Below are 12069 nucleotides of genomic sequence, written 5' to 3'. Positions count from 1 at the left end.
TGGGGGGGTTATACAGATTGGTAACCAGTAACTAGGGAGACATTTAACCAAAACATTTTATTTTCCTTGATTTTAAGTTTCTTTATAGAGAGACTGAAACGTGTCCATTGTTTGAGGGATTGCTATGGATTCCCAAAGGATAGATTCTAATGGTGAAATGTGACTTTTTCTCTATTGCAACTAGTCCCTCAATATCTATCAGATGGATTAACACCAGATTTTGTACAGACATTCATTGCTCTCTGGAGATTAAAATTTAAAAATGGCTAAAGCACCTTTTATATGATCCTTAGGGAAATCTTTTGATACATTTATTCATCTGATTGTTAAGTGTAAAAAAGATCAACACTACAAATATATAAAATGACTGAACTAAACCAGAAATTAAGACAGAACATAAACCAGAAAATGCTGATTTTCTTTCATGTGTATTAAATACAGCGTAGGCTTAAAATTTCTGGAAAAATGCAATAAAATATATCTCAAAGTCATATATACAGTAATTAAATGCTACGGACCAACTGTGACTAAGATTTCTATAAACACGTCAAAATATTATGGCTTTATATTGGAAATGTCCAGTACTTTTTGTTTTAAAATCTGTTGTATGTCCAAAAAAATCCCATCTAAGTATGTAGTGGCTGCTCTCTTTTCACTTATGAGTACCTTTGAATGATATCATATACATGTAATGTGTTTTGTAAACACAACACTCATAATCTCATCCTGTATGTGTTAGTGAGAGTGAGCAGTGAGCGTCATTAAGACGGCCCTTGTAGATAGAGTGCTTCCTCCTGCAGCGAGAAGTGGTGGTGGAGCGGGTTGACGATCTCAGAAGTTGCATGCTACGGAAGGAGATGGTAAAGATAGATGAAAGACTGCCTGCATGTATGACTGGAAGAGAAGAAGATTAGACGAGGGTAAAGTCTCCAAAACAGTTCCATTATTGACACAGTAAGTGCAGGCAATAAGGGTCTTCTCTTCTGGGTCCTCATCAAAGTTCTTTACAGGAGGCCAAAAGGGAAATAATGCACCAGAAAGCTTCAACCAAATCACTCTTGGGGATCAAAGGATTGCCATTATCTCACACAAATTCACATGCACGCACACACAAATATTCTCAAAGGCATCTTGGAGCAGAGTAATGCTTTGATGTTCATCTATCTGAATGTTACAAGCTGGTGTTAGAAGACCACCGTGGTTTAGGAAATTTAGGAAATTGAACTACAGTTGGTTGAAAATGATGCTTGCTGAAAATTTGCATAGATGGCATAAGGTAAAGGTAAGACTTACAGATTTCAAAGGCTGTTATTCTTGGTCGTGAAACCAAGAACTTTTTTTGTATTGCCTTTGCATTGTTTCATCATTGTATTAGCACTGCTAAGGTTGTGGGTCTGAAAAGTGAAACCAACACAGTAGTGAGTCAATGTCCATACGCTCCCATGGTAAAATGTCCGACATTTCAGCATAAATATAAATGCTGTTACAATGATTTTGGGCTAGATAGCTAATTTATTCTCTGATGACAACTGTTTAAATTCATCTATTTAAGTCAGCAGTCCCCAACCCCCAGGCCACGGACCGTGAGTCGTTTGGTACCGGGCCACAAGAGTTGAGGCTCAGGTGTGAAATTGATGGTTCTCAGGGTTTTTATCATTTTTTAACGTTATTTTTTATCGTTTTTATCGTTAACTCGGTTTCCCTGGGTCTTTTCCCGTGTGTTATGAATAAATCTTCTTTTCTTGGTACCGGTACTGGTTTTGTTTTGTTGTATTTATTCGCGACACCTTAAATGCCTGTCCGTGAAAATATTGTCGGACATAAACCGGTCCGTGGCACAAAAAAGGTAAAAAAAAAAGGGAATCGCTGATTTAAGTTGTATGACAGCTTAAAGTTGTGCATGATAAAGGTCATGGCCCCTTTGAATGACTGGAAGATGCTGTTTCTGTCAGGGTCCTGGGACTGGGCGACCCAGGATCCCTGGGCAGTCATGGACCTGCGTATTATTATTATGTATTTTTGGTGTCGTTTCTCCTTCTCTGTGCGTGTACATATGTGTGTTTCTCTGTGCTGTGTTAGTCTGTGTCCCACTCATATGTTTAGGCGAGGTATGGGTGTGTATGTCTGAGGGTGTGCCTGGAGGATGGAGCTCGGCCACCTGCAGGCCTGAGGGGTGTGGCCCTGCGGAGGGACTGGCCACACCCGAAGCCACACACCTGCCGCTGATCAGGGCTCGTCGGGGGAGCTACTTAGGAGAGTCTTGGAGCTCCCACCGACGCGGGATCATTGAGTTATCGTACCAAGTTAGTGTGTCAGCATATGTCTGTGTTGTTCGTATATGCCCGCCGAGGGTTAGTGTTGACGGCTGCCTCTATGGTTTCCCTGCAGGAGGAAGAGTGGTCCAGAAAGGCAGCACGCACAGGGTGTGCGGAAACACAACAGCGGGGAGCACGAGCACGAGCACAGACGTCGGAGGGAAGCACGCACACGGGGTTCAAGGGAGCAACGGGGAGTTATTGTGTTTACAGTTTTTCACTGTGAATATAGAGCACTGTTTGCATCGCAGAGTCTGCGTTTTGGGTCCTCCTTTCCCCACATCCCCACGGTCTGCCAGCCAGACCGTGACAGTTTCATCTTGTTCAAAGTGAAAGACACTCAAAGGAGCTAGCTATCAATTTTTCAGTTTCTCAAACTTTGCTTTGTGTTGACCAAAACTGGTATTCCATGCACAATTTGGTGATCTGGATCACTTAATTACCAAATTTGGAGTCGAAATATTAAAAAGGGAATATAGGCTATCAGTCAACAATGTCAAACAAAAGACTGTCACTTTGAAAGTGCTCTACTCACCCTCCTCTCAAGTCATATTTATTGACAATAATCACAAGTGATATTGTTGTATGAAAATAACTGTACATTTGTGCAAGATAAACACAATTTGTAAAGGTCTGCTTCTGCCACAAAGAATTATGGGATTGTTTCCTTTTATATTGTCATAGGCCCAGAAGATCATATGATAAAGGAAGAAAGACAGGAAGTATTGAAGCAGCTTTTCTCAGCATTTAAAGAACTTGACCAGCTTTTGTCCTTGCTTCCAATTACCATTGCTTGTCTGGGTCATCTTTTTTTTATTTAGCACACTTTTTTCATATCAGCCTTTAGTATTTTTTGTGGCCTTTTGTAGTCAGTATAACCTTTTGCAGGATTTTGTTTTATGACCTCGGTGCTGAGCACAGTAGTGTAGTGGTTTGCATTGTCCAAATGCACGCATGTCATGTTAGCTGGTGATTATAAATTGCCCATATGTGTGAATGTGAGTGTGACTGGTTGTCTGTCTCTTTGTGTAGCCCTGCAACAAACTGTTCAGGCTGCAGGGTGTGCCCCCCTCTCACCCTGTGTCACCCCATCAACCCTGTGTCAGATAAGCCATTCTTTATTTTTATTTTTTTAATGGATGGATGAACGTCTGTGCTTGTGTAATTACATGTGCATACTTATTCAAGAAGCGCAAATGATACAAGCAAAATACTATATGACTGGCAAACATCTAAAACTTAACAAAACAGTAACACCTAAGATATCGCTCTAGTCTGCTGTAGACTGACTCTAAGGGTGGCACTTGGCTAGCCTGCATCCTTCATTGGGATTTAGATGACGCTTCCTTTCTGCAGCGCATGTTATTCCTTTACCCTTATTCTCTTAAATGTCCGTGAAGATAAGATGCCTATGATAAGTAAGCATGTACCTGGACAGAGGAGATACAGTAGAAAACAACAGGAGGAAGTGTGCCTTAGCCATTTGTGGGGCTTAAATTTCAAAAGGAGAACAGAGTGGGCAGAGGAAGCTGGCAATCGTACACGAATGACTCAGCATGCCGTCAAACATTTCCGTAACATCACGTGAGATATAACAATGTTGAGAAGTAGATGGTTGATTGGAATTTATATTTTCACAAAAGCATCTGAAATTTGGTGTTATGCAACATACCCATATCCATAAATAACAAGATTTGCTCCTTGTTATGAGTGTGTGGATTATGAACACAAGTAACAAATCACCTTATCTTAACATGAGTCTGTGTGTGTGTGTGTGTGTGTGTGTGTGTGTGTGTGTGTGTGTGTGTGTGTGTGTGTGTGTGGGTATCAGAGAGTGAGAGATAAAGACAGAACAGTATTTTATCCTTTTTACTTTTAAGGAGGTGGAAAGAATTACCCAATCTTAGAATTTGGACCAGACTGGTATCATGTAATAGCATTTAAATAACACATCACGTATTTTCACGTTATCTTAACACTTTCTTTTCACTCCACAAACTGCCTTCTAACCCTGACCCTAACTGCGGATTTCTATGCTTGACAGTGTGAGTCCTTAGGGTTTCATAGTATTCAATTAAATTCCAGTGACACAGAAAACCTTATCTATTTATGTTTTCAGTGAATTTTACAATATATTTGTAAGATTTTACAAGTAAAAGGGTAATGTGCTCTACCACATGTGGAGAAAAGTCAGACTCATTATATAATCCTAAAATAACTAAGATAAGTGAAAGCCGTGTAACCATGGCTGCGTGAGTTTTTGTGTGCTCTTGATGAGCACAGGCTAAAGCACACACGCATAATTTGAAAAGCTGCACACACAAACACACACACACACACACGAGTAATGAAAATTCGATAGATGACAGACAAAGCTCTATTGTGCCACATTAATAAGATTTAATACGGGGCTTTCTTTTCTTCCGACACTGGCAGGATAACTTGTTCTTATTGGCAAACTAATCTTATCTCAGTATCTTCCAATAATGTCATTCATTAGTTTGCCTCTAGCTTATTTATACTGTGGACTACAGTTTTCAAAGCACCATTACACACTTGGTAAAATGTAGAAGCTCTATTTTTTTCTCTTCTATCTTATCACAGCAAAGTAACTACAACAGCACAAAAAGAGGAATGATAAAAGCGTTTGTGTGCATGGGCTGTTACAGACATCATCAACAACAGCTGATGTCAAAGAATGTATCTTGAAAGTTTGCAATAATTCCGCAATTACCGGCATGACAGTTAGATATAACACATGCATCCACCAGCTTCTGATAGATAACCATACAGAGATAGAGTAACTTCACTTGGCTCGGGTAAAATCTGCAGGACATTTAAAACAATATGGGATGTGAACATGTTTTGCACTGCTTTGTCACACACCGTGAAGATGTGGTGTATTCTCGAAACTTAGCTTGTCAGCACCTCTTAACTCAGTGTATTTTTTTGGTATGTCGTCCTCTCTGCTTACATTCTGAGTTTTGTTTTGTTTTTACTGCCTTTACTCTCTCTACATTTGTTTCTTTACATGTCAGTTAAGTGCTTCTTGTTTACTTTGGATCATTCCAGACTGCTTTTGTCAAATTATTGTTCTTATATCTTCTGTAACACATACACAATATATAAAAAAAAAAAAAAATTCCCCACTCGCCCCTGCGGGCGGTTAATCCTTCAAGCTCAGGTCCTCTACCAGAGGCCTGGGAGCTTGAGGTTCCTGCGCAGTATCTTAGCTGTTCCCAGGACTGCGCTCTTCTGGACAGAGATCTCCGCTGTTGTTCCCGGGATCTGCTGGAGCCACTCGCCTAGCTTGGGAGTCACTGCACCTAGTGCTCCGATTACCACGGGGACCACCGTTACCTTCACCCTCCACATCCTCTCGAGCTCTTCTCTGAGCCCTTGGTATTTCTCAAGCTTCTTGTGTTCCTTCTTCCTGATGTTGCTGTCATTCGGAACCGCTACATCGATCACTACGGCCGTCTTCTTCTGTTTGTCTACCACCACTATGTCCGGTTGGTTAGCCACCACCATTTTGTCCGTCTGTATCTGGAAGTCCCACAGGATCTTAGCTCAGTCATTCTCCACCACCCTTGGGGGCGTCTCCCATTTTGACCTAGGAACTTCCAGGCCATATTCGGCACAGATGTTCCTGTACACTATGCCAGCCACTTGGTTATGGCGTTCCATGTATGCCTTGCCTGCTAGCATCTTGCACCCTGCTGTTATGTGCTGGATTGTCTCTGGAGCATCTTTACACAGCCTGCACCTGGGGTCTGGCCTGGTGTGATAGACCCCAGCCTCAATGGATCTTGTGCTTGTTCCTGTGCTGCCATGATTAGTGCTTCCGTGCTGTCTTTCAGTCCAGCTTTGTCCAGCCACTGGTAGGATTTCCGGATATCAGCCACCACCTCTATCTGCCGGTGGTACATACCGTGCAGGGGCCTGTCCTTCCATGATATATATATATATATATATATATATATATATATATATATATATATATATATATATATATATATATATATATATATATATATATATACATATATATATATATATATATTAGGGGTGCAACGATACACAAAATTCACGGTTCGCTTCGGTTCGATACTTTGGTGTCACGGTTCGATATTTTTTCGATACAAAAAAATGTTCATGCCTTTTTAATTTGTCATTTATTAAAATTATAAATATATATTTTAACTCAAAAGTACAGTTTTTAAATTTAATGTTGCTGAAACAACAAAGTAATAAAAAATAAATTTATCTGATCGAGAAATCACTCATCTTTGGAAAAGAGAGTTTATTACAGAGAAATGGCTCTTTCCAAAATAAAAGCTATACTATACGCTTCTTCTGGGCTATATTCTCAGCAGCATATTAAACATATCAGGTCCCCATAAGGAGAATCATGTGCTAACGGCTGTCTAAATGACTCGGGTAAAGTTTGTAGCATGCGTGCTTGTTGTTTTTGTCTGCTTCCACTTGTCTTTGCACTACGATGATGTCGGTGTAAATGTGCAGTCATATTCGTTGTGTTCCCACTAGTGCTGTCAGCGTTAATCTCGTTGAAATGACGTTAATGCCACAACACGGCAAATCTCCGTTAACGAGCTACCGCGGATCGCCCCGTGCGTGGGGCTGGACGGCCAACACATTAACGAGCTAACTGCGCTAACGCACTAGTTCCCACCAATGTAATTGAGCATTGCGTGGCACATCCGACATGCTGTTTTACTTTTGTTACCTTCAGGGTCATACTTCACATGAAAACCAAAATAGTTCCAAACGCCAGATCTGAATGAGGGTGGGGGAGGTTCAATTTGCCATGTTGCAAGGAGAGTTTAACTTCTGTGTCGCTAGCTTGCCCTGTGCTCAGTGAATCTGCGTTCGACTACTCCGCCTAGGCTGCACTGTCGAGCGCAGATCCACTGAGCGCTCAACACAGACAGCATCGACAGAAGGAAAGTTGATCAAATAAATTAAAATTTTGTATTGTTCGATACATATGCGTACCGAACCGAAAGCACTGTATCAAACGGTTCAATATCGACACGAGTATTGTTGCACCCCTAATATATATATATATATATATAGATAGATAGATAGATAGATAGATAGATAGATAGATAGATAGATAGATAGATAGATAGATAGATAGATAGATAGATATAATCTAAAGATCATTTTCCTTGCTTTATGAATTGCATGTTTATTATATCTTTTACCTTCATTTTTTTCTATCTAATTCCCTTTTATGCTGTTTTACATGCTTGGTTAAGGCCTGTTTCGGTTTTTATCTTAGACAGATCTTAGAGTTAGATAAACTGACTGTAGAGGGAGACAACTATAAATAAAATTTATGAAAAGTATCCACAACTTAGATGAAATCAAATAATTTTACAATCAAATGCACAAACATACTTTAGGCCACAGTGCCTGCTGCACATTTCTGTGACATCATAACATTTTTTCACACTGAGCCACATTCCTGTGCATGTATTTCTTTTTTCTTTTTTTTCAGTGTTTAAAATGATTAAAATTGTGATATTGTAGGTTTTGTGCCAGGGGGAGGCCTAAGGGCTTGCCCTACATCATTCATTATGCCCTCGCCCATCAAGCAGCACAAGCAGTATTCTCTGGAGTAATTCCAAAAGGGCTCTCATCATTAGCTTGCCACTTGGTGGCCAATTGCTAGAGCAAAGGAGACAAAAGCTGAAGTCCACCCCTGCATGCTCTGATTGCTCTGAGGGAGAGAGAGGGGGGGGAGACAGAGAAAACGAGGGGTAGAGGAAAGATGGGGGCCTCCTTTTTGGCCTGGTAGAACACAGATTCCTACTGCAGAGTAGTTTTAGCACAGGGTGTCCTGAACAGAGGTAAACAGAATCTCAAGCTTCTCTGTGGGTTTTCATTTGATTTAGAGCTCTGTGGTTTAAAGGAGTATCCTCAAGGATGATTGAATTAGGAGGAGTGACAGTTAACATCAGACTCAAGGACAGACAAAGACGTTTCCTGTTATCTGTCTGATTTATTTAATTGCAAATAATCCTCAAATTCTTCATAATAGCAGCGCCTTTGTATTCTTGGCAGGTGTTTGATCCCTCAGATAAACTAATCATTTCCAACACAAGTGAAGGACTATTGAAATAACTGTCAGATTATGGACACACCGTGAAAAAGGGGGATTCATTTTCCATGATTCTGACATGAAGTAATGACATTAAATTAAAGCCTTTGATTTATCTTGATCCTCTTCCTCCTTGTTGGCTTTTTTGCCTCTTCTCTGACTTGCTTTCACTCTTCCGACTAGTAGATTTGGCCATGCTGTGATCTTACTGTGCCTCCAGGCCCTCAGGTTATTTGGATATTGTGTGGAGTCAGAGCTTTGTCAATCAGATAAGCAGTGACCTTGCAGACCTAGCAGATAAGACGTTACATGGCAAGAGGAAATGGCAGCCAGCATGGGACACAAGGCTCGACTATGAATGCTCAGTGAAGCGACACTGATCACAGCTGTTCTGTACAAGAATGAAAATATATTACTTGTGCCTTTTGTAATTTCCAATTTATAGTGACTGATCTTATTTGGACCTTGCTGACAAGTGCTTGTCTTATTATCTGTTGAATAAAATCCCTGCAAGGTATTACAAGTTTGACTAAGAAAACAATGACTGGAAAAGGAAACAGCCTTGTAGAATTTTATATTAAAGGCCAATATTATGGGATTGTGATCATTAGCCATTAAATTTTTGTACCATCTTTTAAAATACCAAAATTTAAAATGGGTTACATCAAATCCGAGTATTTTTAAACAGCTACAAAAAACACAGTCCCGATAGTCACAATAAATGACTTGCACATAGCCATTTCAACTGCCATGGAGTCACTGAGTTTGTAAGGAATAACACAAACCTGCCACTCATTCCATTGCACTGAGAAATTACAAAAGGATGAATGAGGGGCAGGTCTTTGTCTAGGACCGCAGCTTTGGGTGGTCCACAGGTTGGAAGCCCTCTGGGAGGGATCAGGCAGACCTCCACGTATAATGCCAAGAAGACGACTGTTATTTTTAAAGGGTACACACTAATTTAAAGGCATCTTTGCCACAGCCCAGAGTTCATTTTTGTTTGAAAATTATTTTTTCCACAAAGCTATTACTTTGCTTTTAACCATAAGTAAATAATTGTAAGTGATTTTTGGAAAAATAATCTGGTTTTAGCCAATGTCTGACTAACAAAACCTCAGCTTCATTACATATATAAAAGCATGCAATGTCTCTCCACTGTGAAACCCAAGAGAAATACCAAAAATACACCATAACACAATATAATCTATTGATTTAAATAACAAATACATAAGCCACACGATAATCTTTGAAAATGTTTGCTGAGCCTATACTCATTCATTTCAACACTCTGCTTCATATTCACACACATTTAGGTCTGGGAGCTGCCCAGGGCAACCACAGTTCTCTGCTGCTGGGGCACTGAGCTGATGGTTCACTTCTTTTCTCAAGAGACCCTTGATGGATGTTGTTCAGCAAGGGAAGAGAAATAACCATTCAGCCCTCTAACTGTCTAGGAGTTCAAGCACTTCACTCACAAGCTCTCCCAAATAAAAGGGTTACCACTAGAAATATCAGACAAGTAAAGCCAATTACACTCACTTTAGCTGTTGTGTAAGTTCATGGCATAAAGGTTTCCAAACTAATTTCCTCAGTGAGCATTAAGTACAAATTTTTGTCTGCAGTGGTGGTATCAGCCCACCCTCCACGATGCCTGAGTACTGCAGTCAGAGGATTCAGGTTACAAGACCTACCGTGTTCTGCATGTAGCTGTTGATTGTGGTTTAACACATGAGACTGTGGTGTTTTCCCCACACTTCAACTTTTCTCCAGGGACGCCTTAAGGTATTGTACCACCATACCAAACTTTCCCCCATGTCAATCCAAAGGCAGGCTTGAAATGTCCCAACTACTAACTACATACGATACATGGCTGCATAAAAAACTGCAGTCTTCATGAGTCTGTTATCAAGTACATTCCCGTGTCCAATCAATAAAACACTAACTCAGAAAACTCAGTAATTTAATGTACTAACTTGACTAAGTTACCAAGGCTGTTTGTGTCAATACTTTATATAGACCAACTCAAGAGTCAGGACCCCCTAAGTCAATTTGCCAGATACAAAGACATCTTTTCAGAAGCTTCAATAACTCTGAATGTATAAATGACATTTACATATGTGATGTTAAATAGACAGAGATCTATTTAATCAGCAGCAAATCAGAAGACCTGAAAGCCTGCAGACAACTAAATCAATTGTGTGACTGCAGCACCCTCTATTGCCAAAAGTGGAGACTAACTTATGAATGAATGCTTCCTAGACTGAGCTCGAAGACTATCCCTGGACAGTCTGTCACAGGGCTAACACAGAAAGACAGACAAACATTCACACTGTCATTCACACTTATTGACAATTTAGAATCATCCGTTAACCTAATCCCCACATGTCTTTGGACTGTGGGAAGAAGCCTGAGTACCCTGAGACAACCCATACAGACATACAGGAGAGTACATGCAAACTCCACACAGAAAGGCTTCAGCTAATTGGTGGATCCAAACCCAGAGAATCTTTTTGCTGTGAGGCAACAGTGCAAAAAAAGCTGAGTTGAGGGTAATTACTCTTCCATTTCTATCTTTCTATAAGTATCCTTACTGGCCAAACCCAAGAATATCTAGAACCGCTTTGGTTAACAGCAGCTCCCTTTGTAACAGATCTTAGTTGGTGGAAATTTTTAAGCTGTTAATACACTTTTAATGTTAAAGAATTTAGGATTCTAGTGACAACTGATCAGAATCTTTAAGTAAAAATCTGACTTAGCCATACACACATTTTAAATCACCAGAGAGACTAGTGGCATTTTAAAGACGGTTTTTGGTGTACTGTGTTTGACCATTAAGTCAAACACAATACATACAGGAGAGTTTTACTTTAACTACTCTTTATATGCTTTATTTAATGCTTGCTTATGGCAGTTTCCCTCAATTAAGGGAGGTCTGCCGAGTTTTGAGCCACTCTGTCTGGGAAGCAAGAGCCTTCAAGCACCTCTACAGTTAGTGGAAAAAGATCCTCGCTACAGGTGGGTTGGACTTAAAATGATCTGTGAGGATTTTAACATGAACGTCCATTTCTGTTATCTCAGTGACAAAGTTTACTAAACATTACACTCCTACTACCATTTGGAGACAGATCCTGGATGTTCTAGACATGTATCGCTTATGTTTAGCTAAAAATGTTACTAGCCTCTTTTTCCATTACCATGTGTCCATTGCTTGACTATTTCAACTCATTTTAATTAATCATAATTACAACCATTTTCTGTAACCTTTAACTTCATAATAACACAAATACTCACTGGTCACTTCATTAGGTACACAAATCTAATCAGCCAACTGGTTAGATATTTGAATGTCAATGAATTTCAATGCATTTAGAGATGTAGAGATGGTCAAGCTCACCTACATTAGTTCAAACAGAACGTAAGAAAGGGGAAGAAAGATTATTTAAATTTGACAGTCTAATGTGAGTATTTCAGAAGCTGCCAGTCAACTGAGATTTTCTTACACAACCATCTCTAGGGTTTATAGAGAATGGCCAAAAAAAAAACTGGCGACCTGTCCAGGGTGTACCCCGCCTCTCGCCCTATGACAGCTGGGATAGGCTCCAGCGCCCCCCGCAACCCTGAAAAGGA

This window comes from Astatotilapia calliptera, chromosome 2 (assembly GCF_900246225.1).
Source record: "Astatotilapia calliptera chromosome 2, fAstCal1.2, whole genome shotgun sequence".
NCBI classification, from domain to species: domain Eukaryota; kingdom Metazoa; phylum Chordata; class Actinopteri; order Cichliformes; family Cichlidae; genus Astatotilapia; species Astatotilapia calliptera.
This window is presented reverse-complemented; position numbering follows the sequence as displayed.